General features: G+C 34.3%; 2 pseudogenes; one reads left to right on the top strand and one right to left on the bottom strand.

Moving 5' to 3' along the window:
* Nucleotides 1–727: 727 nt before the first annotated feature.
* Nucleotides 728–2,535, bottom strand: LOC107798332 (uncharacterized; annotated as a pseudogene).
* A 4,718-nt stretch (nucleotides 2,536–7,253) lies between these two features.
* Nucleotides 7,254–23,054, top strand: LOC107798340 (RNA cytidine acetyltransferase 1-like; annotated as a pseudogene).
* Nucleotides 23,055–23,892: the final 838 nt, after the last annotated feature.

Below are 23,892 nucleotides of genomic sequence, written 5' to 3'. Positions count from 1 at the left end.
TTTTTTTAAATTTTCTACATTCTTTTACTTTTTTTTATTTTTTTATTTTTTTAAAATCATTTCCGAAATTACTATATATATATATATATTTTTTTTAAATAAAAATAATAAATAAAATAAAATATTTTCGGATTTTTTTTATATATATAAAAAAACAAAAAATAAAACTATTAATAGTGATAATTCACTTTTTATTTTTTATTTTTTTTTTGGTTTTGTTTTGTGTTGGACAAAAATGAAGAAGGGGTGTTGGGTTAATGGACTGGGTCGACCCAGTTCGAAATGGACTGGGTCGTAGGGTAGATTGGGCCATTTTTGGGCCTATAGCTTGAAATTGAAGAAGAGGCCCAATTCCGACTATCTTTATATTTTCGCTCTCTTTTCTTCTTTTATTTTTCTAAAACTAAATTATAAAAATACTTAAACTATTATTAAGAACTAAATTAAGTTATAAAGGCGCAAATTAACTCTCAATAACAATTAACGCACAATTAAGTATTAATTAAGCATAAAATTGTATATTTGGACATTAAATGCTAAAAATGCAAACGATGCCTATTTTTGTAATTTTTAATTTTTGTAAAACAATTTTAATTACTAACAATTGTAGAATTAAATCCTACATGCAAAATGCGACATATTTTTGTATTTTTTATTAATTTAGCGAATAAACACGCACAGACAAATACAAATAATTCTTCAAAATATCACAAAATATCACAAAATTGCACACCAAAGAAAAATCATTTTATTTTTGAATTTTTTGGGAGTAATTCTCATATAGGGCAAAAATCACGTGCTTACAGTGACGACTATGTGGTATGACTGATATGTCGGATTATGACATAATGCTATAAAAGGTTAATGGATACAGTGTTATTCTACACACATCGACATAAAATCCTCGATCCAACACACTGTTGGAAATTCAGTCCTATACCAGTAACAAACAACCAAATTAACCTAAATTTTCATAGTTTAACTTTACCTCCAAGCATAAAAGCCTTGTAGACAACAGACCTAACCAATTTAGGCCCTCCCCATGCTATCTCAAATTCTTTAACCAACTTTTCTGGTAACAAATCCACCCCTTTTTCCTTAGCTGTATTAATAGATGACCAAGACTTGAGCCATCTCAAAAACCCTTCAAATGACATCTCCTTTTGTATGTCAACAGGAATTGGATTACCTTCTGAACCTAATCCCACACTCTCAAAAGTAAACGGCAGTGTTCTGTACCCATCGAACAGGAATTTAGCATTTGGGTGCCAATAAGCAAGTGTTGAATCAAGAAAACTCTTCATTTTTTAATCAAATTCAGGGCTAACACTCATCATTGTGTATCCCCATACTGCTATTATACCTCCTGGTTTCCTTAGCACACGATTCACAATTGAGTAAAACCTGTTCAAAAGATTTAAAACGAATTTAAAACATACGTTTTCAAAAAATCTTTAATGGGATGTTCGACAGGGAGGCTCGGAGCAACGGTAAAGTTGACCCTATGGGACCTATCTTGAGCCGTGAAAGTAGTCATTAATGCTTGCAAGGCTATTTACATTACACCCCTAGGGTGGGGCCCTTTCCGGACCCTGCGTGAATGCAGGATGCTTTCAGTGGCGGATCTAGAGTGATATTACTGGGTTCCCGGAACCCAATAACTTTTGCATAAACGCTATATTTCTATTAAGAATTCCACTAAATATTTATAAATATATAATTGAACCTAGTTGTTATTGTATATTAATTTAAAATTACGATAGAAAACCATAAACTTCAAATCCTTAATTCGCCTCTGAATACTTTGCCTTGGCCAGGCTATGTTTCTTTAATGGGGTGCTCTGATAGCTGTATAAATGTCATGACATATAAGATTATAAGTTAGTTGAACCTTGGGAGGTCGAACCAGTGAACTGCAATAGCAACCGTGATCAAATCCACAGAGTTTTCACCTCCAGCTATAGTCGCGAGTTCCTCGTCGGACATGGAAAGTGGAGTGTGAAAATATTGAATCCTGGGGTGTTGTAGTGCATGATTTAATTGAGCTTGACTAACATTTGTTGCTATAACTTTTTTGTAATGCTCTACTACCTGAAAAATAAAGTAAGTTACTTGCTACTACAAGTTAAAATATACTGATAATGTAAATGAGAGAGGGAGGGATCTGACTCCGATGGCAGCTTGGCCGTTGCCGGTGCCGACATCCCAAGCAAAAGAGTGGTTGGTGGCGCGTTGAGCCAGCATTGAAAACCATTCGCCGGGATAAGTTGGCCGTGAGTCGGAGTAGAACTGCGCCTGTTTATCGAACAATCCCGCCATTATTACTCTGCTTCAGCCTTCTCTTATGGAATTTAATTAAAATCAGCAATATGGATTAGATCTTAGAATTTAGCTATTTAAGGGATGGATTGTGTGATTTTCAAATTTTGGTGATTGAAAAAATATAGGCCACTAGTCTATATATTAGAGATGTCTCTACAAATTATATTAATCTTTTGTGCTTTTACAAATTTTAAGAATTTAAGTTAAGTTTTAGAAAAAAAAGCTTAACTTTTGCATAAGATATTTTCTATTAGAATATTATAATTAATGTTGCACTAAAGATATATTAATTTAACACAGGATCCTATTAAAAATCAAATTACCTTGGAGAAATATCTATAGTTAGAAATTGAGTAAATTTCACCAATAGTCATGTAATTATGACTTTTTTTCACCAAAGTCATATAACTATATTTTCTCATACAAAAATTATAAAATTTTTACTAACTCACACAAAAATCATAGTGACTGAAAAACACAACTTTCCGATAGTATTTTCTTATTTCATATTTTTTTTCCAGTCTAATAAATAATAACCCAACAAAAATAGGAGAAATTTATATTCTTAGCCGTTCTAATATATATATATGAATAAAATGTTGGTTTACAAAAATAACCTTTAATATTATGCATTATAACTCACAATAAAAGGACATAACCGGAATTCCATAATACTACAATCCTATATGATTACTTTAGGAATCCTATCAATATAATTATTATTTTCTCTATAAATATACATACAAATTAATATATCTATAGCTTATCACCGGCAACGAAAATCGACGGTGGCTGGCGATGGCATTGGCAGTTTGGCACCAGGTCTATCACGGAAGCTGAAGAAAGCGCTGGAAACTCGAACAGACACACTGGATCTGCTCGCATCGCTGCATACTCTCTCCACATTGTACACCAAAAACACACGTCATTCTTGTCGTAACCTCCGATCCACTATTAAGAAGCGTTCTCTATCTATATATGAAGAGTTCCTTTGAATTGAGTTTCCTAAAATAGCCTTAACATATTAAACAGAAGACGAAAAAGGGTTAAAAATGCCCATAAATTATTGGAAAAGACTTAAAAATACCCTTCATCTACCTATTGGTCTAAAAATATCCATTCATCCACTTTTTTGGTTCACTTATGCCCTTTGACCATTAGGTCAATGCTGAAATAAAAATAATTATTACTCTTTTTGTAAAACTTAAAAAATAAATATTTAGCAAAATAATTTCATTTTTTTAAACTAATGCACCAGTGGTCCACTAATTTAGTAAAGTCTTCTTTTATTTTTTCAGTTTTTACAAAATAATTTTTTTTCAGCTTTTTAAATTTTTTTTTGTAAAAACTGGAAAAAAAACTGTAAAAACAGAAAGAAAAATTTGTTTTAACAAAATATTTTCGTTTTTAAAAAACTAAAATAAATATTTTGGTTTTTTGATTTTTTTTTTAATTTTTTCAAAGTTTTTTTTTTTTTTTTTTGTAAAAACTGGAAAAATAAATTTGTAAAAACTGGACAAAAAATTCGTTTTTTAAAAACTGAAATTTTAAAAAAAAATTGAAAAAATGAAATAAGGGTCGAATTGTGGGTTTTTTTAAGACGGGTCGGGTAAAAAAAAAAGAAATGGATCGTTTTAATATGGTGCTGCCACGTGACACTCCATCCAAAATAGAAGTATTTTTGTTCCAAAGTATGACAGTAGGGGTATAGATAACCCAGAGTTAGATGGAAGTGGTGCGTCTTTTTTTTAGTTGAACTTTTTATTCGGGTCAGATCAATGTTTGGGAAGGGGTAGTCCGAAAAACGGTTAGATATGGGTTAGTCTTTCTAATAGTTTAGATGTTTTAATTTTAACCAATAAAAAGTTGCCACGTGGAATTTAAATAATAATTATTTTTAATTCAGCATTGGCCTAACAGTCAAAGGGCATAAGTGAACCAAAAAGATGGATGAGGGATATTTTTAGCCCAATAGATAGGTGGGGGGTATTTTTAAACTTTTTTCAATAGTTTAGGGGGTATTTTTAACCCTTTTCCGAATAGAAGAACTCATAGCAAAAAGACATAGCTGTAATAACCTATTTTTTGGATTACAATAACTTCTATATTAATTTTTTTTAATCTTTAAGATTTTAAAATTAATACAATCTTGTCTATTGAATTCTTATTACAAATATATAGGAAGGTTTAGTAAAATCAATTTCATAAGAATCCTCCATATTGGTAATACATTACCACTCTGTAATATTCAATACTGAGAAAAAATAAAAGTAATGTTAAACGGACTACATAAATCTTTAAGATTGAGAAAAAAATCTCCACGATAATATATTATTTTATTATATTTGAATTGCTTTCCTACTCAAATAATATTTTTTATTATTAATTTTTAGTGTAATATTAAAAAATATACCCAATTATTAAAGAACACCTAAGAACATTTTTAAGGATATAAATGTGTGAGAAAGAGAAAGAAAGAGGTTGGTAAGAGTCAATACCACTAATAATTTTGCAAACATAAAGATCTAAAAGTGGAATATCAGATCGATCTTTTTATTCTTTGGAAATAAAATTTATGATAGATAAAATTATAATTACGATTAAATATTCAAACATGAGATGAACTAATATTAAGAATCTGAATCAACAGAAAATAAATTTTTTTTATGTTAAACCCAAATAATCAAATCTTTCAATTAATTATTTAGCAAGAGAATCTAATTAAATTATTTTTTAAATTCATCATATGAGTAAAATTATTTTTCATGTTAAAAAAAAAATCTTAGGGTACATAAAATTAATTTATATAAAGAGTGTTAGAGATTAAAAAAATTATATCACAAAGTAAAAAAGATACGTATAATATTAAAGGCTATACAGGTGTTTGAGGAAGCACACAAAGCTAAATCTTGAACAAGATTAAGCTTTCAAGACTATATTATAAAAAATAGACTCTAGTATATGGATTATCCTTTGTAGATGCCTCCAGCGGAATCAAAATAATATTCCTATATCATGCATTACTTGCAAATGTCAGATCAAGAGACATGATATTGTTAGCAATAAAAATAAGTGGTGTACCATCAACGATTTTATTATGAGGTTGTACAATTCACTTTAGATTTGATATACCTCTCCAAATAACTCAAATAACCATCACAAATATATCAAAGCAGGGCAATAATGATAAATTTATAAGGAACGCTAAAGTGATGATATGGGATGAAGCGCTTTTGACTAAGCGTTAAACGATCGAAATAATTGCCCATAGTTTTAGAGATACATTGGGTATCACTGAACCATTTGGTGAAAAAGTAATTGTTTTGGAAGTGATCTCCATCAAGTACTATCAGTAGTTCCAAAATTGACGAAAGCAGAAACTGTAAAAGCTAGCATGCCAAAATTATACTTAGGGTCTCAAATGACAAGAAATATAAAAGTAAGAACAGATCCAACATTCAATGACTTCTTGCTTAGTGTCGAAAACAAAGAAGAGCATCCAATAAAAGATGATTTGGTTATTCTATAATACTTGATTATCAACCCCAATGGTAATAATAGTGTATTTAATAAGGAAAATATTTCTATCATTAGATTAAAATGCAATTTATGCAAATTACATGATAGGAATTAAAGAGCTATCTTAGCTAGCAGAAATGAATATGTTGATCAACTAAATAAAAGGTTGATTGCTAAGTTTTATGGTAAAAACAAATATTTTTCAGTTTTGACTTAGCAAAAGATGATACCAACAATTACTACCAAGAAGAATACTTAAATACTTTAATACCAAATGACCTTCTACCATACATGTTTGTTGTCAAGTTCATTATTTCTTACATATGTTAGTGTCACCATATATATATAATAGCCAAAGTTAAAATTGATCTTCCATTGCATCTAGGTTGATTTTGAAGAAAACATATGCCCGTCATACTACTGAAAATTTAGATGCGCTGAATAGCTTATGTAGTAGTACATATACATATGGTATGTAGAAGTTTTGAAAATAACGTCATACATAACTTATGATACTGGTCAATGTGCTTCTAAGTATGTGTTTATCCCCGAATTCAACTTCCTTTTCCGAAACTAAAGAATATTATTTTAAATTTGTGTGAAAATAATTTTCAGTATGTTTATGTTTTGTAGTTATAATAAATAAAGCACAAGGACAAATATCCTAAATATTTGACTATATTTACAATAATATATTTTCTTACACGAATAATTATATGTTGCACTTTCAACAGAGATATCAATATCGACAACAAGAGTTTTGGTTATGGCAGAGCAACCAAAGCATTAGAAGGAAATATAGACAAAAAAACATCGTGTATAAAAAAGTGTTCGGTAAGATACCATCACATTAGATACCTTTAAACTACAGTACATAATTATCTACTTAACATAACTAAAAATTTGTCATTTGTGTAAGTTCTGATAATATCCTTTCATTTTAAATTCACATATTATGCTAATGTAATAATATTTTTTGGTATTTAGATGATTGTTGTATTATTATATATAAAATTTCTCTCATTAATTAAATATTTAAACCATCATGTGCCATTAATAACGTGCAATGCACGTTTATAGATACTAGTATATATATATATATATAATATCACCACAAAAGAAGAAGACATGAATTAAAAATATTAACTCACGGAAGAGGGATTATAAACAATAGTGAATGATTAATTAAAGCATCCTATTATAAATATAATTTTAAATAATATTATATTTGACCCATTTATTAGTTGGTGAACTATTTTAAAACTTGGTGAATGGCGGAAATTGACATGGGAGAATAAAAATGTCAATTATTCAACTTTATGGGAGGTGTTTGATTTTTAAGGGGAATCTGATAGGGATGATAATAACTTTTATCCTATATAAACAAATGAAAAACACAACAGTGAAAATTAAAGTAGTGCCTAAACTTAAATACAAAATCATAATTCGGTCTTCTTATATTCGCATTAACCTTCTTTAAACCCTAGTACTAGTACAAGAAGTAGACAAATCAAAATTTGGTAAAAACCCTTAGTAGAAAACAAAGAAAACCCTTAGTAGAAAACAATGAGGATTAGAGTGGATGAACACATTAGAACCCTAATAGAGAATGGGGTTAGAAATCGTCACCGTTCTATGTTTGTCATGATTGGTGACAAATCCCGTGACCAGGCACGCACTTTTCGTTCCTCTATTTTATCTGCTTAAATGCTGTTAAAAATTTGAACTTTATTCTGATTCTTCACTTTTTTATAAAACAGATTGTTAATTTGCACTACATGTTGAGCAAAGCAGTAGTGAGGTCACGGCCTACTGTGCTTTGGTGCTACAAGGACAAACTTGAACTTAGTAGGTTGGTTCTCTACTGACCTGAATTGATTCCATACTATAATTACTCCCAATTTTTTTTTTTGAATTATGGATATAGTCGTTTTTGTTAATTTTTGCCCTTTATTAAAATATGAATTTGTTAATTCTATGTGGAAGTTAGATTACAACAACAACATCAGAACCAGTGTAGTGTGTAGGCATACCTTACCCCTACCTTTAATAAGGCATAGAGGCATAGATTAAAATTTGTAATTTGAATAAACTGCCATGGATTTTATTTGACGTTGAGAAACTGTGAAAAATCTATGGAGCTGCTTGACCAAAATTCTTGACTTTGTTGTAGCAGTTATTCTGTTTACTCGGAATATGATAAAATGTAGGCTGATGTTTGATGTTAGGGAATATTATTATTATTGTTATTTTTAAATATTGGAACTTTACTTACTGCATCCTATGCTTTTATTCTAGTATTGTTATGATAAAATGGATTTTTAAATATAATGCATTCTAGTACTTATTATTACTATTGTTATTTTGGATAAATATTGCCCTGCGATGAGTTTATATGGAGTAACATGGTCAGTGACGATTCATATAGCCGACCCCAACTTGTTTGGATTGGGGCGTAGTCGTTGTCTTGAAACTTTAGTCACTTTGTTTGTTGCATGAAAAGTTAGTTTCAGCTTTATATCTGGAGTAAATTTTCAGGCACCGGAAGGAATGCTAGGGTCATTCTTTTGTGGACGTTGTTATATTGTGTTGATTATCTTGCGAGTGATTAGTGGGGACTTTGTTCTGTTTTTTTTTTCTCACTGTGTTCACCTCAGTTTGTCAGTATATGTTATTAGTCATTTAGACAGTTGTCGGTGATAGATGCAATCGTCTTTTTGCAGTCACAAGCAAAAGAGAAAGAAGCAAGTGAAAAAATATATGCAGAGGGGACTACTGGACCCTGAAAAAGTAGAACCTTTTGAACTTTTCATTGAAACTGGAGGCGTCAGCTATTGCTTGTATAGAGATTCAGAAAGAATTCTAGGAAACACTTATGGCATGTGTGTACTACAGGTAAATGAGAGGTTTTAAATCTCCACGTACTATTTGCAGCAAATCGACTTCCTATTTCCTCTTTTAAGCCTCTATGTAAATGTAATCGTGATCTTTTGGAAAATTTCATTTCTTTTCCTCTATGATGTTCTAGGATTTCGAGGCTTTGACACCCAATCTTCTTGCGAGAACAATAGAGACAGTTGAAGGTGGTGGGCTAATTGTATTGTTGATTCGCACTTTGTCCTCTCTTAAGAGCCTCTACGCCATGGCCATGGTACACTTCAGTCCCAACTGCCCTGCTTTCTAGGCTGGAAAACTTTGAATAAGTAGTAGATTCGTGATGTCCCTTCCTTTTTACTTCTTATTTGTTTTTACTTTCTTGCTCTTTATTGTTAAATAAGATTTCAACTGATCTCACACGCACATACTCACACTAGAAGAAGAGTATTTGAATGAAGAAGCTGCTACTGGTTTGCAGATTGCTAATTGGTTTTCTATGCGTGCTTAATCTTAAGACTCACTGAAGTTTCGTGAAAATGCAGGATGTTCACAACAGATTTCGTACAGAATCCCATTCACACGCTACCCCTCGCTTTAATGAGCGTTTTATACTCTCTATTGCATCATGTGAAACATGTGTTGTCATGAATGATGAATTAAAAACTCTACCAATCTCCTCCCACATGAAGAATATTACTGCTGTTCCTGTTCAAGAGGTAAAGTTCTTCCCGGATCAGTTCGGTCATGAGTCGTACTATTTACTGATTTCTATATCTTAGATGATAGGCATTGATTCAGATGATAGTCCATGTAAATTATATTTCTCATATATAATTACACCATATCGATGTTGAACTGCGAAAGAATTACTATTTGGAGTCACTTTTAGTACAGGGTAACTATCTTTGATAATCTCTTGATATAAGCATTCATGATTCTTACTTTGATAAAGGATTCTGAGGGGCTTTCAGAAGCAGAAAAGGAATTAAGGAATTTAAAAGAACAATTGAATGAAGACTTCCCTGTCGGTCCTCTTATTCGTAAATGCTGTACCTTGGACCAGGTTAGTTACTTATGCTTGAACTGTAAAAGTTGACATTTGTTTTTCAATTGTTCTCTAAATATGTCATTCATAGCCATTTGCTAGACTATGTGGAACTAACCCCAGGATAAAGAGTTACTTGCATGCAAGGTAGATGTTTAACAGAGTTATTGTAAGAACACAAGATTAACAGGAGATAATGACTTGATACTTGGTAAAATTTACATTTACGGTGGACACTTTGTCCTTTTCTTTTGTGGCGGAATGTTGGATTGGTTGCAACCACTGGTAACTAGAATCACTAATCAGACAATATCCAGTTAATAGGAGGATTTAAAAAAAAATGGATAGCATAAGGGGGTAGTTCGTTGGGATTTGAGATCTCAGAGGAACCTACAACATTGGGAAATGGAAGAGTTCCACAACTTGATCGAGTTATTGTATGGGTTGGATTCGTCAAATAATATATCCGATATGTGGAGGTGGCGATAGAGTAGGGAGGGTATTTTCTCTGGTTACTAAGGAGAGAGGAACACAGTTTTCCATACCGTTCTATTTGGGTTCCTAAGGTGCCTAGGAAGGTGTGTTTCTTTGTGTGGTTGGCAAAGAGGAGTGATTTTGATAGCGGAAAATTTGAGGAAAAGGAAGATCACCCATGTTAGTTGGTGCTTTGCAAAGGATTGGACGAAGATGTCGATCATCTCTTGTTACATTGTCAAGTGGCTTATCGGTTGTGGAGGTTGGTCATTAACTTGTTTGGGATGCAATGGGTGATGGCAGGCACAGTGAAGGAGGCGATGCATAGTTGGGCTCACATGAGGGGTGTAGGAACAAGATTTTAGAAAACTGCAATATAGTCTTTTATTTCTCGTTTATTTTTGGTGTAATCATGAGGTTGCGGTTTGTATAGAGGATTGGGCCTCTTTTGTGGAGAACCATATTTTGGTGTAGGTTCTCTTCTTTTGGTATATGGCTTGTATACGGGGTTCACCCCAATTGTTAATAAAATTATTTGCCTTATTAAAGAAAAGTGGGTGCTGTAGTAAGTACAACCATACATAAGAACTTGTCGAAAACTTTGAGCTTGCTGATTTAAAGCTTAATCATTATTGGTGCTTGTATTGTTTTTTTTTTTTGATTGAAAATTAACTGTCAACAAGTCAAAATTGTGAGAGTTGTCAGCACTTAAAAGTTCTAAATGATTTTTTCTTAATTTTTGACGAAATCACCAAAAGTAGATTTCTCCATCCAAAGTGTTTATACTGAATACAGACTAAAGAAGCCGCTGGTTGAATTGTGCAATCCTTTTGTTGTAGAATCATGCAGTTCGGTTGGGCCAACCGCTTATAAAAAGCTTCAAGACTTGTGATAAATAAAACAGAGCTTCACTTACTGAGTAAAAGAATATGACTTGCTGATAAAGAAATATCAATTTGTGGGTTTTGAATCTTGAAGTTAGTAATTTTACTAGCACGTTAAGTCCTCATTGCGTCAATTATTATCTGTTAGAGTTCCGCATTTCCCTTTCATAAAAAATGACTTCTTGTTCTTCCATGCTTTCATTAAATAAATCTTAAGTCTTTTCTAATTGCTTAGTAAATTGTTGAAAGAACTATTTTTACTAGCTTAAATGGATGGATTCAATATCTAACTTTGTAATACCGAGTTCACCATAAATAGCAGTTCTCTGTCCACCGCAATTTAGACTTTTTTGTCCTGTTACTGTAAGGTGCTATTAATCAAACAGTATGAAATAGGGAAAAGCAGTGATCACATTTCTTGATGCTATCCTGGATAAGACACTCCGCAGCACTGTTGCTCTGCTTGCTGCTCGTGGCCGGGGGAAGTCAGCTGCTCTTGGATTGGCAGTTGCAGGGGCTGTTGCTGCAGGATAAATCTGGTTTTGGTTTCAATATTTATTCCTCTCTGCGATCTTACTTTTTTTTATAATGGTGGTGTCCGGGCCAGCTTGTGCGCACCTCGACTAAATAAACGGGGTACGTCCTACCTCCTCACCAGCAACAGGTACCCAGGTACCAGGTAACTCTGTCCACCGAGGCTTAGACAGATGAGAAGAAATAACCTAGTGTTTTTTGTCTCAATTGGGGTTTGAACCTGAGATCTCATCGTTCTGCACCCACTTCATTGACCAATAGGCTACACCCTTGGGTTCCTCTGTGATCCTACTTTGTGCTTTACTAACTTCTATAGTTTGCTGTTACAGGTATTCCAATATTTACGTAACAACGCCTAGTCCTGAAAATCTGAAAACTCTGTTTGACTTTGTCTGCAAGGGTTTCACTATGCTCGAGTACAAGGTAAGAGGCAGATATATCTGTTTGAGCAGGGTCGATTTTCAGTCTCTATGAAATCTATCTTTTCCAGGGATGTTATTTTTCCTTTTGAGTCAGTCATTTGGCCCTTCAAGTCCTTTTAAGTGAGAAAATGCTTCCCGTGCTGAAATATGCGTAGAAACATAAACATGGTATAAGATCTTAAAGTTCTCGTGTAAGGGATTTTTCCCTGTCTCACATATAGTTGGCATCTGAGATTGATTTCACATTCTGCTGATCGTATATAGAGATGTTGTATCTTACTATATGCTTCTTTTACAGGAACACCTTCATTATGATATTGTGATAAGCAATAATCCGGAGTTTAAAAAATCTATCGTGAGGATCAACATCTATAAGCAGCACAGACAAACAATTCAGGTCAGTAATATTGGGGAGGAGTTATATCATGATAATGGCTCTTCCATTTTCCAAGCTCATTCATGCGGGGAATAATCCTGGAATCTGATGTCACTTTCTGCACCTTCTGTTGTCCCTGAACATTAGATGGCATTTTGAAAGCTTGCTCTAATTTAATTCCTCTTGGTGGTGATTTCTGTATGCTGGCTAGATTTCTTGTATTTCTCTCTTGTGCTTCTGCGTTCTCTTAAGGTTGTCAATATATTGGTATTATTAAACTAATATTTTTCCTATTCTTACAAACATATGTATCTTTTACACCCGTACTGTTCATTATTTACAAAGCGTTTTTGCAAGTATCCGATCATTGATGTACTTTATCATGTGTAATGCAATTAATTTTCCTTTTGTCTGAGTTTCTGATATTCTCTGCATCATTTATGCAATGCCAGTATATACTACCACATGAGCATGAAAAGCTATCACAAGTGGAATTGTTGGTGGTTGATGAAGCAGCAGCTATTCCATTACCTGTTGTCAGATCTTTGCTTGGTCCATACCTCGTCTTCCTTGCATCAACTGTGAACGGGTATGAGGCAGTGTTCTGCTTAGTTTCCATCTAGTAATGTTATGCTCTCCAAAGAACCTCCTTTTCCAATATATGGTGCTTCTTCTAGTTTTGTTTCTTACACCAAAGAACCTGCTTTTACCAATATATGTTTCTTCTAGTAGTTTTGCTTCTTACTCACTTATACAGGAAAAGAATATTTCTGAACCGTCTTGTGTTTTTACCCTGGGGTTAACGGCGCTGATGATGAATCTATTCTTGTTATCTTTTTAAAGCTATGAAGGTACTGGAAGATCCTTATCATTGAAGTTGCTGCAGCAACTAGAGGAACAAAGTCAGAAGTCCAAAAGTGCAGACAATGCACTTTCAGGTATTTCAGCTCCAGTTTTGCTAGTCATCACTCGACTTATGGTGTGTAGAGTCCATGTGGCCTGAAATTTAATGTCAGGAGGAACTATGTAAGCAAAGAAAACTGAGATGAGAGAGCACTGCTATTGGGTTCGGAACTCCTTATAGTTACTAAAAGCCAGGAGATACATCTGGAATTGTGCTTGTTTTTGTGAAATAACAGTCTTTCTTATCTTAATTCATGCCTTAAATTGTGCCTTGGGCAATACAGGTCTATGACTGAATGTTTGCAACTAAAACCGAGAATTTTGGTGAATAAGGCTGGAGTTATTCAAAGTAAATACGTATAATACTACAACAACAACCTCCCAGTAATAAATACTTATAATACATGCTTTTAAAATATTCCAACTCCAAAGGTCTTGCAGGTCCACTTGTGAATTTAAATGATGGAAAGTTTCCTATGACTGGACGTCCCAATTTAATTAAATGCTGACAATATGCTCTTGTCTTTAAAAATATTGCATTCTCTAAGGGCTTTGTTCATTCATAAGTGTCACTCTTTTTCTATGATGTAGTTTTGCCTCTCATGATTATCGATGTTTGAAGTAGTGGAATGATCAATTGTCAAAGGTCTGTGCAAAATCTTGTTTCTTTCATCTAGTTGTTTAAAATCTAAGTTTTCCCCTCAAATGTAGGTCGGCTTTTTAAAAAGATAGAATTGAGCGAATCCATTAGATATGCTTCTGGCGATCGCATTGAACGATGGCTTAATGCTTTGCTCTGTTTGGATGTTGCAAATACTATCCCAAGTATCAGAAGGTAAAACTTCTTTGGCTTAAGTCTTAACCTAGTTCCTACAGAAGTAAACCATGCTTTATCTCCAGTTACAATTCTCTTTTTTTCACCAGGTTACCGCAACCGGGTGATTGTGATCTCTACTACGTTAACCGGGACACACTTTTCTCTTATCATAAAGATAGTGAGTTATTTCTGCAGGTAAATCACCTTTCCTCTTGAAGTACTGTATTGTTTACCATTAGGCTATTTTTGCTTGGTCAACTTTGATATATTGTGATCCTTTTGCATTGAAACATTTGCAGCGAATGATGGCCCTCTATGTTGCTTCGCATTACAAAAATTCTCCAAATGATTTACAATTGATGGCTGATGCTCCAGCTCACCACTTGTTTGTGCTACTAGGTATGATTAAAACCAGTTGATACTTTTTCAATAGAACATAATTGATTAATTCCGCATTAAGTAAATGCAAGAGCGCCTAACTATTGTTTTCACAGGCCCTGTTGATGAATCAGAAAATCGTCTTCCTGATATTCTATGTGTCATCCAGGTTAGTGGTTTTGTTTGATAAGTCAATCATGTAAGGTTGATTTTGTAAGTCCTTTCTGATAAGGACCGTACTCGTTGGCCTCGATCCCAGACAATGACATTGTCTGTGTTTATCTCTCACGATATCATAAGCCTTATTTGTTATACTTGATAGAGATTACTTTTTCTTTGTGCTCTTTTTTCTGGTTCAATTTAGTTCTTCTGAGAATTAAACAGGTGGTATTTATTTCAACTTAACAGTTTCTTTGAATCAAAGAAGCAGCACTAAGAGTTTTTGATCTACGTCTTAATTTGACTTAAACACACAGGTCTGCCTTGAGGGGCAAATCACCCAAGAGTCGGCTAAAAGAGCTCTGAGGGAAGGTCACCAGCCCTTTGGAGATCAGATACCTTGGAAGTTCTCCCAGCAGTTTACTGATGATGTATTCCCAAGCCTTTCAGGTGCCCGCATCGTACGCATTGCCACACATCCGAGTGCCATGAGGGTAATGCTTACCAATTCAAAAAATTTATGAAAAACTTCTGAGACCTCCATCTAGGTTTATCTGTGTAATATTGATCTCCTTCGTGGTTTAAGATGTTAGGGTAACCTCCTTGTTTCGCCTTAAAAGACAGATAGTTTGATATTGCAAGAAGAGACCAAGGAAAAGAGAAACTTTCAACTTCAAGAATTTCATTCTACATTTCGTATTAATATTTAATTACTATTCTTCATGCACTTGATAATATGGCAGGATACTTCTATTAAAATTGCATATACTGTTGTATTTGTCAAATGTAACCAATTTAAAACTAAAAAAATTAAATTCACTTACATGTGTAAAACCAAGCAAGCCAAAACATTACATCCTAAAGAATAGATTACAGTATAATTATAGTACTTAAACAAAAACCTTAAGAAGGCAACAACAGTGTTGGAGGAAGCGTTGAAGCGGTAAAGCTAAGGGTAGTCTGCTTCAGATGACTGAGGCGAAGTGGTTTTAATGAAGCGAGCGTTTCGTCCACTGGAGCATGAACCGTGTGCAGCTACTTCAGTGAGGGAGGCGTGCATTTTTTATTTAAAAAAGGTGGACTTTTTATTTTCTTACAGAGAAAAGGAAAAGAATAATTTCTTCTTCTTTTATTTATTTGTTTGTCTTTTTGTTTTACTGTTAATTTAATTGAATTCTTTAAATTGTTCTATTTTTTTTTTTCAGTTTGTTAATTTAATTGAATTTATTTATTTATTTGTCTTCTCTCTGTTTTTTTCACTTTGTTAATCTAATTGAATTTTTAAATTATTCCATTTTTTTAGTTTGTTAATTTAATTGAATTTTATTTATTTGTTTTTCTTCTTCTCTCTGTGTTTTTCATGTGCTCTAAGGTTTATTTTGATTTTTTTTTAAAATTGCACTTCATTTCAATGAAGGTAGGGCTTCGCTTCACACTTTGAGCGAAACGAGCCCTTGTCGCTTTTTGTTGCTTCACACTCTCAAAATCATTGAGCAAAAAATGTTTATTGCCGACCAAATACAGAAGTACTTCTCGGTCCACTGAACCCATTGTCATTGTTTGTTGATTTATTCTATCCATGTGGGAAAGAAGATTTTATTTTACATTTTGTTATTGGTAAAGATATTAACTAAGTTTTCACACCAATTTTGTAGTATAAAAAGAATTTAAGGGGATTTGCGATACAAAATTTAGCACTAATAATTAAAGCTGCAAATAGATAGATTTAGAATATGACAGAAGTCTTGTCATCTTAACCCATCTCGTTGAAAAACGTTTAAATTGGGGGCAGTCTGCATACCTTACGACAATGGAGGTTTGTGTTTAAAAGCAGACATGGAGGGAGGTTTTTGATAATTTTCGATCAGTTTATTTCCTTTATCAGCATGTCCAAGTCTAACCATGTCTCACTGTGGTGTTGCAGATGGGTTATGGTTCTGCTGCCGTTGAACTCCTAACCAGGTAGCTTCAAATTTCACAACAATGCTCACATCTTCCGGTTTCCATATGATTTTGATAGTTGCTTTGATCACCTTTGCTTTCTATAACTTGTGAAACATTAAGCTACTCCACAGGCCGTTGTACTGGTGCTGCATGCATGTACGTACACACACACACACACATATATATATATATATATGAGTGGGGGTGGGGGGAAGAGATAGAGAGAGTGTAGTAGGTTAGCACCATAACAACAACAATATGCCAGTGTGACCCCACTAGTGGGGTCTGGGAAGAGTGAGGTGTACGAGACCTTTCTCCTACTTTGTGAGGTAGAGAGGTTGTTTCCGATAGACCTCTGGCTCAAGAAAAGCGTTTACAATCAGGTTTGAAAAATACAAGAGTAAAAAAAAATTAAGATGAAAATACTAAAGAAAAGAAAAGTATTGACAACAAAATAGTTGAGGTAACCAAAGTAAAAGAAACAACAGTAGTGATATAATTGAAGCATAAGATGATGATGATGATGATGATGATAATAATATAATAAGAGGAAGAGGGAGCAAATAAGGTGCTCTAAACTAGAATTATGTCTCCCTTAGAAAAGAGAGAAAACGCTCGACTACCTACTAACTTTTTATCCTAATATTCGACCTCCATACTTTCTTATCTAGGGTCATGTCTTCGGTGAACTAAAGATGTGTCATATCCTATCTAATCATCTCTCCCCAATTCTTCCTCGGTCTAACCCTACTTTTTCTTAGACCTATCACTGCCAACCTCTCGCACCTCCTCATTGGGGCATCTGTGCTCCTCCTCTTCGTATGCCCGAACCATCTTAGTCTCGCTTCTCGCATTTTGTCCACTACGGAGGCCCCTCCCACTTTGCCCGGTGTATCTTCGTTTCTAATCGTATCTCTCCTAGTATGCCACACATCTATCTAAGCGTCTTCATTTTCATTACTTTCATTTTCTGAACGTGTGAGCTCTTGACTGGCCAACACTCTGCCCCATACAACATAGTCGGTCTAATAACCACTTTGTAGATCTTACCTTTAAATTTTGGTGGCAAATTCTTATCACATAGGATACCGGATGCAAGTCTCCATTTCATCCTCCCCACTCTGTTTCCTTGGATTATTGACCTAAGAAAATTGAAGCTTCCTCTCTTGGAGATGACTTGTATATCAATCCTCACTTCCATTCGCCTCATGTGATGCGTCATTGAACTCGCACTCCATGTACTCCCATGTACTCGGTTTTAGTCCTGTTCAACTTGAAACCTTTAGATTTTAGGGTGTATCTCCAAACCCCCAGTATATCGTTAACTCCATCCCGTGTCTCGTCAATCAATACTATGTCATCTGCAAATAATATACGCCAAGGTACATCCCCTTGATTATGTCGAGTCAATTCATCCATCACCAAGACAAATAATTTTTTAAAATGGAGAAAAGAAGCCCTCATGTTATCAAGGGAGAGCGCTCATGTTATCAAGGCAGCTTTTGGATAGCTAGAAGCCCTTTTCTCCCATACATTGAACTTAACAGTAAACTCTTTGTTTGACTGTCATCATTCTATTAAAAAAAGGAGTAATCTCTTTGTTTGGGTAATCATCAAGAATAGTTTGTTCATGGGTAATCATCAAGACTTTTATGAAAAACTATATAAAGGAAAAAAAGTCAAGTTAAAGGGACTATAAAGCCAAATGGTAATCACTTCAGATCCCTTCAATGGTCAGAGAAGCAAAACGGAAAGAGAGATTTTAAGTAGAAATGCCCTAAAGAGAAAGAGAGTTCAAGTCATTATCACCTACTTTAATTCTCCAGTCAATGATGTGACAGTTCTAAGTAATTCCATCCTTTCAGTTCATATGTTTGCACTGAAAGCAAGTATTTTCTGATATTTATCAAATTTTACTTCGCAGAAATTACTTTTACTGTAAAAAGGGTGGCATTCATCTTTCAGTGATTATCATTTGATACCAAAATGCTCTGAGTTTGTGTCTTTTAATTTTTATCTAATGTGAGAATAAAGAGACTTGAACTGAAACCTGAGTGGAGCTTGCCGTAGCGGCGAGAAATTCACAAGGGTAAGGAAAGAAAGAGACGGGGGATGAGAGAAGAATAGAGGTGGGTTTGTTTGGTTTTTATTTATCTAATGAAAGTACAGAAAAGTCCTCACTTTTGATAAGATAGTGAGGACATATTAGGTAAATAGAAAATAAGGATGGTGTTACATATTAGGTAAATAGAAAATAGTGAGGATATATATATGTATCAAAATTAAAAGCCAGTTCTTCTCCACTCTGTTTTTTCCTTCTATTCGTCGTTCACGTAGTAGGTTATTGCTTATCTTTCCTGCACGGATTTTTTGACGCACAATAAGTTAATTTACTGTTAATAGGTACTTTGAGGGTCAGTTGACTCAATTATCTGAAGTAGAGACAGAAGATACTCTGGAGACTCCGCAAGTCAATGTAACTGAAGCTGCAGAGAAGGTATTCTTATTTGATCTAATTTTGCAACTTGTGCTTTAGGTTATGGGCTTTCCTGTTATCATTTGGGTGTTCGAAAACTGCAAAAGGTACTTCTTTTTAACAATGTTAAATCATAACACTATTCCTCACTGAATCTGTCTTTGCTTCATGTTGATGTGGTTTGTCTGCGTAGCACTTTGTAGTGCATGATATAATATGTTAAGGCCTTCTGATTGACCATTTTCTGTAATATGGAAAGTGAGATGGTTGAAAAATCTTGAAAACTTCTATCTGGAATTAGAACCTTTTTAGGTAATTGTTCTTGAATTCAAACTACCTTCCTTTCAGTTCTCTTTGCTCGAAGAAAATATAACATCGAGAACAGATCTTCCTCCTTTGCTTGTCCCATTACGTGAAAGACGGCCTGAAAGGCTCCATTACCTTGGGGTCTCATTTGGACTTACCTTGGATCTCTTCCGCTTTTGGAGAAAACATAAGTTTGCTCCATTTTTCATAGGCAATGCCCCGGTAAGTCTTGGAGTCCTTTGTTCCTGAAATTCTCTTTAGATGTTTGCTATTGAGGACTAATTATGATCAGACATATGATTGGATGAATCAGAACAGCGTAACTGGCGAATACACATGCATGATCTTGAAGGCTTTGAGAAATGATGATGTTGAAGCTGCTGGGTCAGATGAGTGGGGCTTTTATGGTCCCTACTACCGAGGTATCAGTTGCTTTTGTTCTTCTCGAAAATTTAAAGGAGATGGAAGAATCTTTTGCAATTATAAAAAGGAACAAAAATTTTATGATTCCTAATATATGTTCCCTAGTTTTTTTACATTGTCAAGAGAGTAGTGACTTCTTATTACAAACAACCTCTGGAATTATGAAAAATCTCATCGAGGAGGTGAAAATTGTCTTCCTCACTCCGGTTCAAATTTTGGAGAAAACAGAGATATACAAGTTTTCATGTGGTGCCCCCTCACTTTCTTATCTCCCTTCCTTTCTATCCGCTTCCCGTCAATCTAACTAGCTGCAGATCTTGTAGTAGCTAATATTTATTCTATTAGTTCTTTTCTTCTTCTTTTTCTTTCGATATATTGATGTTGTCTATAACATTCTCAGAATACAAGCGAAGGTTAGTCGAAATGTTGGGTTCTACCTACCGGAAGATGAACTACAAGCTTGCGATGAGGTAAAATTGAATATTTTGGTGTTTAGTTAATATGTATGTCTCTTTACATATTCTTATGATGGCCATAATCGTGCAGTGTCTTTGATCCGAAGATCAACTTTGTCGAGCAGGACCCTACTGCTTCTGCTTCAAGTGAATTCTTAAACTTCATGAAGTTTGTTTTGGAACCTCATGAGATGAAGAGGCTTGAAGCTTACTCAAATAGCCTAATTGACTATCCCTTGGTAAGAAATGAGTTGCTTAGGGAAGAAATACGTTATATTAAGTAGTGAAGCAAGATATCATGTAATGCAGTGTTAAGTCGGTGGACGTCCTATTACCAACAGTCATATTATAGAAAGAACCTGAGTACTTTGAGCCACTCAAACAACCTGATTGACTTCTCCTGGTTAGATCTCAATTAGTGATGAGAGTGAAAATATGCTATATCAAGTAGTGATAGAATATTCTCTGGTGGTGCTACCATTGAGATGTATGTTTCAGTATCTACAATCATATGGAGCTTGTGATTAAGAAGAAAAACATAATGGTAAACATGCTTGAACAACTTGAAACACCAAAAAGAGCTTCAAGTTGTGCATCTCTCCAATTTGAAGCACCATTAATCAACTGGAATTCACTTCTAGGTTACTCATATTGGTACATATTACTTTTGGTAACAAGAAAATTCTGAACCAAAAATGATATGTGAAATATGTCGGTTATATTTCTTTATAATTTAATAGCAGGTCAGCAGGTGCATGGTTGTCCTCTCTTTGTCTGTTTTGTGTCTAGGTCTTCAGTTATAAAGGTTGAAGTTCTAATTTGATACATGGGAAGAAAATCCAATAATTAGACATTTGATATCTGAAGAATTTTAAGCATGGAGATCATGAAGGGGCATGTTATCCGGTGCATAGAATTAGAAAGACGAATAATAATACTGGGGAAAGAAATGAAGGATAAAAGATGTGGCCACAAAAAACCCTTCAAAAGTGCCCAATATTTTGTCTGTGGACATAACATCTAAGGAGGATAAAACTACCTTTCCTTTAATTCTGCGATATTTAAATATCTCAAAAGCGCCTGACATTTGTTTTTTTTGCTTATTTTACATGTTAATTGTTTGCATGATCGATTTTTTCACAGATTCGAGATGTTGCTCAAAAACTTGCACGTGTGTATTTTTTGGAGCATTTGCCAGTTTCACTTTCATATGCCCAGGCTTCCCTTTTGCTTTGCTATGGCCTGCAGCACAAAGACATCCCTGAAATAGAGGTTTGCTGGTTTGCTAGTCTTTGTTTTAATAGTTTATTCCACTCTGTCAGACCGTGTGCAGTGAAATACCCTTCTCCTTTTTGTTTAGGCCGCTAGTTATCCTTTGCATCCAAAATAAGGAATTCCAGTGCTCTGAGTTTACTCTTTTTAATTCTTATTTTACAGGGAGAAATGAATTTGGAAAGGCAGCAGATATTATCCTTGTTCATGAAAGTCATGAAGAGGCTTTGCAAATACCTAAATAATTTAACATCGAAAGAAATTGACTCAACTGTATCTCGGCTTAAAGCGGTAAGTAGATGAGTTATATTTCACTCTCGCGTACGTCCTATGCTAAGAGCGGTTGAAATAATCTAACTCTAGCAAGCGAACAATATCTGCATGTGCCATAATGCTGTGCGTCAATTGGTCAACATAAGCAAATATTCCAACATTTCTTGTGTTAGTTTGCCTCAAAATATGAACAATTTATTATTAATCAAAGAGCAGTTGAGGCCCTGTATCTGCTTATCTTCTGATCATCTGTCTTTGCTGAACATTTCTCTTTTCTTGCTTGTTTTTAGACTAAGATGGAACCACATACTATATCTGTGGATGAAGATCTCCGCGATGCTGCAAAGAAAGTCCAGGTTTGAAAATACTTGCTAATGTCTCTGCAAGTTTTCCCCCGCCTGGAAAGTTCTCTACTTACCTAAGATTGTATGTAGGATGAGATGAAAGCCAAGTCGGATGGTTTGTTGGACCCAGAACTAATTCAGCAGTTCGCTATAGTGGACAGAGAAGCTGATTTTGAAAATGCTCTCCAGAATGGTGGTGGGAAGATAGTTCCTGGTGGTGTAATTAGTGTAAAATCCAACAAATTCAAGCTTGAGAAGCATTTCGAGCCGGAGACAGAAAAGATTGGCAAGAAAAGAAACAAAAACCATTCTGGATTAAAATCAAATAAGAAGATGAGGAGTTGATCTTGCTGGCACAATAAGTTCTTCCCTCTCGTTTTCAATACACCACCACCATCACCAACAACAACAAATCCAGTGTAATCCCACAAGTGGGGTCTGGAGAGGCTAATGTGTACGCAACCTTACCCCTACCTTTTGACGATAGAGTTCTCTCTCGCTTTCAATGCCAACTTCATTTCCTCGGTGGTCTCTCCTATTAATTTATGGCAAGGGGGAGTAGAGCGCGATTATGCATCTCATTGCATATTACCATATTTATTACAGCCATCGCCACTATTTGTGCAATAATTTATAGTTCTACAGGTTCTGTTGTTTCACCCCAATTTTGTGAAATTTTCTTGGAAAATGTAAAATATTCTTGGAATATCTTTTGACTATGTAAATAGGATAGGAATACTAGTTGTCTTGTCCTTCAGTCTTATAGAAGCTCTCCGTAGAATTTTCAACCCCTCTTAATTGACTCCAATTGTTTTATTTTAACACCTCATCTCAGCTTTGGTCCTTTTGAACACTTCACCCTCATTTCTAATGTGTCGTTTAAACACAAAAAACTTCACATTGGGTGAGTTTCCTCACCTGGTAAGCATGTGAGGGCGTATTTTATATTCTCTCCGCCATAATTTACATGCACTTTTTTATCTCTAGTCAATTCCAAAAAAAAAAAAGACATCTTTTAATATTAGTAACTTAAATTGGGACGAGGAAAGTATATGTTTTCGTATCATTTTAATGGTAATAAAATTACTGCTGTTTATTTAGGAGCATCTAACGCGCAAGCTCCTAAATTGGTGTAGGCTTTACTTCTATCTTAATTATTTTCTTAGATGAGAAAATTGGCTTGTTGAGTGTATATTTGGTAAGAAAATTTCGAGTTCCTGCAATAAGTCAGTGAATCAAGAGGATAGTGACTGCGACAATAAGTTTCAACTCGTGTCTTTTCTTTGTTTTTTTCCCTTTTTTTCCTGGGCAAGCACACAGATACCCATTTTCAGGGATGCTATTTAGAAATTTGCCAATATTTATTTTTGTCCTAAAATTTTAAATTAAAAATCTTAACTTTAGAAAAATTTAGGGCATTTTTGTCCTTGAAAATTGAACGGAAAAACTGAAATTCAGTACGCACTGGCTAATTTTTAAATAGCAGTCTTTTATAGTGGCTACCTGGTGTCATTTCTACCTTTTTTCCTGCTTCCTTTTGGGCTACAATTATCTTGAATCCTAGGTAAAAATAGCGTATGCATTTGCATCTATACCTGCTTTTTGGGTTACGTTTTAACTTATACCCGCTTTGCAAAAACAATTGCAAGCGTACCCACTTTTCGCGTAACTTCAGGCATACGAGCCTGA

This window comes from Nicotiana tabacum, chromosome 16 (genome assembly GCF_000715075.1).
Source record: "Nicotiana tabacum cultivar K326 chromosome 16, ASM71507v2, whole genome shotgun sequence".
NCBI classification, from domain to species: Eukaryota; Viridiplantae; Streptophyta; class Magnoliopsida; order Solanales; family Solanaceae; genus Nicotiana; species Nicotiana tabacum.
Note: the sequence above shows the minus strand (reverse complement) of the source record. Positions and strands in the feature narration are given on the sequence as shown.